The following is a 5,506-nucleotide window of genomic DNA, read 5'->3' on the forward strand; positions in this document are numbered from 1 at the left end:
CTGACGCACAACATGGCGTCTGTAGTGCTGCGGCTCCTCTTGCCGTGCTACAGGGCGTTTGCGTCGGGGTCGCCATCCCCTATCGGCACAATGGGGAACCGTTCCGTACGGAACGGCTTTCCCCGGGGCCCACTCCGAAGAGCGGGCCCCCTTGGGGTGCCGGACCCTGTGTACAGAGTCCTCCTATTTAGCGGAGGACTCCGTACGGGGCGCGTTAGACCCCCAAGGCATCCCCTGGGCGAGCCCCCTCGCCGCGGCAAGACCGCGCCCCATGAGGGGGTAGCCTAACTTAACCCTAACCTAACCCTAACCCTAACCCTAACCTAACCTTGAAACCGGAGCCAAGTCCCCGGCTTCATGTCCGGTGCAGCCGCGCCAAGGAGAAAGGAGCTAGCCGCCAGGACAGCCGGAAGAGGTGAAGGCGTAACACGGCGCCGGCGGGATGTAAGTTTGTACAGGTTTTTCTCGGGAGTTATTACCATACGCGCGGGGTTGTCAATTTTATTTGATTATCGTTACGAACATAAAAATTATTAAAATTACTATTATTATTATGATTAGCATTAGCGTCACTACTCTATTAATATCAGTGTTAAGGTAAAAAGGTGTAAATATTGTTATGATAAGAAAGAAAATTAAAAGGAAAGGAAAGAAAAAGGCTTATTGGTTAATGTAAGATAGTTAGGAATGAGAAGTAGTTAGAGCCCTTAAGGCGACAAAACCGTAGAAATAAACGCACAAAGCAAATAACCATTATACCGGGTGACGGGAAAAAAGGTATCGCGAGATATGCTAAATTAAAGGGCAGAACCTAGTAAAAACCAATTGTTATGTTCATGCTAAGCATCAAAAGGACGTATTGTTAACATTGGAAGTCACCACGTATACCGGGTGACTATAAAAAATTGTCACGATACACTCAAAGTTAGAATATTAGGAAAAGCAATCGTTATGTTCATGCTAAGTGTCAAAAGGACGTATTGTTAAAATTGGAAGTCACCACGTATACCGGGTGACTATAAAAAATTGTCGCGATACATTTAAAGTTATAATATAAGAAAAAACGATCGTTATGTTCATTCTAAGCGTCAATGACACGTGTTACTTAAATTTGGAATCACCATGCATACCGGGTGACCATAAAAAATTGTTGCGTTATACGTAAAACTAACAGATCAAGAAAAGCAATCGTTATTAATATTGTAAGCACCAACTGGATGTGCTGTGGAAATTTGAAGTCACCACGTATACCGGGTGACCATGAAAAACTGTCGCGATACACTTAAACTTAGAATATTGAGACAATGAATCGTTAATCCCATCGTTATTACCAAGGCGATGTGATTAAAATTTGGAGTCACCATGCATATCGGGTGACCCTAAAAAATTGTTGCGACACACCTAAACTTAAAATGTCGGGGAAACCGATCGTTATTATCGTTGTAAGCACCAAAGGGGCATGCTGTTAAAATTTGAGATTGTTACAAATACCGGGTATACATAGAATATTGTTACGGCATCGGAAGAATGAATAATTAGAATCGTGAGGATATACATCACTGTATGTAATGTATATAGAGAAAGGGGGGTGCAGTCGGAAGAGTTTAGTAACCTGTAAATAAATTTAATTAGAATAATACTTACCTGTAACTCCAGCGGGAGAACACGAGCGGCTGCATCTTTCCATTACGGCGAGATACCTGAAAATAAAGAAAATCATTGATTAAAAACTAAATAATAATAAAATGCAGGAATAGAATCAAGCAGCGTAGCTAGTAAGAGTGGCTAACGTTGCGAGCGCTGACAGCGCGCAGAGCGAATGATATGATGCGAGCGTTAAGGAGGGAATAAGCAGCCCCTATAAGAAGGCGAGCGGAAGATGAAACGAGGCTGTTCGCCAGAGAGAATTCGCGAGTCCAGAGTCCGAGGCGACTCGCAGGGAGTCACGAGTCCGAATCAGGAAATGGGTGGTCTTCCAGAGATTTTTGAGGAGTTCGTTAACTAGGACCATTCTGAAAACAGTCAAGTAATCATCGTCGTTGTCGCGGGGAAAGTTCTTCTCGGATCGCTATCGAGTTTCATCGTCGGGGATTATTATCCATTTATTACCCGACTCGACCGATGAGTATCCGCAAGTTTCTAGCGGGATCGTTTCATTCGCGGGCCGGAAAGCCAAGGGCGAAACAGTGAACGGGGGCTACGCTCCGCGTCGATGACCGAATGATGAATGCGTACCGAAGTTGTAATAATTGTAAAACGTCTGAAGCGCGACGTGCGCATCTGGCGTAGTATCCCAGAGCGGCGTTAAATAATAATTGTGAAAACGTTAGTGAACGGCGTGCGTATATGGCGGAGTATCCCAGAGCGGCGTTGAATAAATAATTGTAAAATCGTTAATAAACGGCGTGCGTATCTGGCGGAGTATCCCAGAGCGGCGTTAAGCAAATGGTTGTAAGAAACAACAAAAGTGCTTCGACTAATAAATATCATTGTGAATTTCCTGCAACATACGGACTTGAATTTCAATGAAACCTTTCCCTCTGCGAGTGAGAAGAGTCGGAGTGAGTCGACCTATCGAGGCAAGGATTTACTGATACGAGACGACCAGCTGACCGAACGAATAACACCTCCTTTGGAGGTCAAAAGGAGTGGCGACCGTAATATATCACACATTCGGGGACCGAACGGTGAGTATTGGCTTCGAGTTCGGTTACAACCTAACCTTGAAACCAGCGCAAAGTCCCCGGATTCATGTCCGAAAGCAGCCGCGTCCAGCATCAAGGAGCAAGTTACGAGGGCAGCCACAAGGGGTGAAGGCGTAGCGCGGCTCCGGCGGTACGTGAAGTTGAACAAATTTATTTTGACGTACGTAGAAATATACGCGCGAAAGAAAACATTATTATTATTATTATTACGAGTTTTATTAGGATTACCATTATTATTATTATTATTATTATTATTATTATTATTCATATAACTATTATTACTCTTATTATTATTACCAATATTATTACTATTACTATTCTTATCAATATTATTATTATTATTATCACTATTATTACTAAAGAGAAAAAAATGTCAAAAAAGAAAAGAAAAAATTAACATTTAAGATAAGATAGATAGTCTAGCGCCCGCATAATGGGAAGATAGTATTACGGTCCAAGAGACCATGACTAAAGATAACTTGTTTTTTCTTTATTATTTATACATTGGGGCATCGGCCTCAATGGTTTCGGAAAGATAGGATTTGTCGGCGGAGAGTCAAACAACCCTAGTAACAAATCGTTAAAGCCCTTAAGGCACCGAAACCGCGAAAATACACGTGTTAAATGGCCACCACGTATACCGGGTGACTATGAAAAATTGTTGCGATACACTTAAAGTGACAATTTAGGAAAACCCGATCGTTAAGTTCATCGTAAACGCCAATGAGATGTGTGAGTAAAGTTTGAGGCCACCACGTATACCGGGTGACCATGGAAAATCGTCGCGACACACTTAAAGTTAAAATATTGGAAAAACCGATCGTTAAGTTCATCGTAAGCATCAATGAGACGTACCACTAAAGTTTGAGGCCACCATATACCGGGTGACCATGAAAAATCGTTGCAGCATACTTAAAGTTAATGGATGGAATAAAGCGATCGTTATGTTCATTGTATCAACGGGATGTGATGCTAAAATTTGAGGCCACTACGTGTACCGGGTGACCGTAAAAAGTCGCGGATTACCTAGAATAGGAATAGTAAGAAAACCCATCGTCATGTGCATGCTGAGCACCAAAGAAACGTGCTAGCTAAATTGGGGATCGTTCCGAATACCGGGGGTCCCTGAATTATTATTACGACACCAAAGGGACTAATAGTCGTGCTAAGGAAACGTATAGATGTATATAGTATATATAGACGGGGGGGGGGGGGGATGACCTGTAAATGAATTTTGTGTGTTAATACTTACCTGTAACTCCAGCGGGAGAATCCGAACGGCAGCATCCTTCCATTGTAACGGGGTACCTGAAAATAAATAAAATCATAGATTAAAAAATTAGATAATTATAAAATGCAGGAACAGAACTGAGCGGCGTAGCTAGTAAGATAAGGCTAAGGTTGTGAGCGCTGACAGCGCGCAAAGAGAACGAAGCGATGCGAGCGCCATGGAGGGGGTAGCGAGAAGGTATATAATCTTGAGCGCGAAAGCGTTCGGAGAGTGCGTTAACCGAAACCATTCCGAGCGGCAGGACAAGCGCGAAAGCGAGCGGGGCTACCCTCCAAAGGGCGTAAAAGGGTTTCGAGCGGGACCGTTTCAATCGCGGGCCGGAAAGCCAAGCGCGATAAAACGAACGGGGGCTCACCTCCACGCGAATAGTCGAGTGAGGGATGAATAAGAATTATGAGTGAGTACCGAAATTGTGAAAATAGTAAGTGATAAGCGACGTGCGTATCTGGCGCAGTATCCCAGAGCGGCGTTATTTAAATAATCGTGAAATGTTTAACGAGCGACGTGCGTATCTGGCGCAATATCCCAGAGCGGTGTTATTTAAATAATTGTGAAATATTAATAAGCGACGTGCGTATCTGGCGCAGTATCCCAGAGCGGCGTTGCGTGAATAAATGTAAGATCCAGCGAAAGTGCTTCGACTAATAAACTATTATTGTAAATTTCCTGCAACACAGAGACTTATATTTCAATGAAACCTTTCCCCCTGCGATTGAGAGGAGTCGGAGTGAGCCGACCTATCAAGTCAAGGAATTGCAGATACCGACGACCAATTAACTTAACGAATAATACCTTCTCCTTTGGAGGTCAAAAGGAGTGGCGACCGTGGTACATCAATCATTCAGGGACCGAACAGTGAGTATTGGCTTCGAGTTCGGTTACAACCTAACTTAATCTAACTTAATTCTATGCCGTCATCTCTCCCTCTCTCTCCCTTCCCCTCTTTATCTCTCTCCCCCTCTTCTTCCCCCTCCCACCCCTCATTCCCCTCCTCTTCTTTTATTCCCTCTCCTCCTCTCGCCCTCCTCTCCTCCTCCACCTCCCTCATCCACCCTTCCCCCTCCCTTTCTTCCCCCAAAATTCTCCCTACCACATCCTGCTCCCCTCATACTTCCCTCATCCTCCAGACCCTACAACCCTCCCACACGTGCTCCCATGTTTCCGCCCCACTCCCACACAGCCTGCATTTCCTTTCCCCCTCATCCTCCCAATACCTCCCTTCCTTCACCTCATTCCCTAATCTAAATCTAGCCACCCTTCTCCATCTCCCCTCCTCCAACCCTTTCTTAAATACTCCGGCACCCCCTCCCCCTTTACTCATCCATACCACCTATTACATTTCGTTACCCTTATTTTTTCCCATCTTTCCACCCAACTCCCTATCCCTTTCCCATAACTCATCCCATACCCTCTCCCCCTCCAATTCCCCCCTTTGCCAACTCTCCAACTCCACTCCCCTGTCCTAAAAAATTGCCCTCTTTCCCCCATCCATCCCTCTAAATTCTCCCCC

Source organism: Trachymyrmex cornetzi, unplaced genomic scaffold, assembly GCF_001594075.2.
Source record: "Trachymyrmex cornetzi isolate Tcor2-1 unplaced genomic scaffold, Tcor1.1 scaffold485, whole genome shotgun sequence".
Lineage (NCBI taxonomy): Eukaryota > Metazoa > Arthropoda > Insecta > Hymenoptera > Formicidae > Trachymyrmex > Trachymyrmex cornetzi.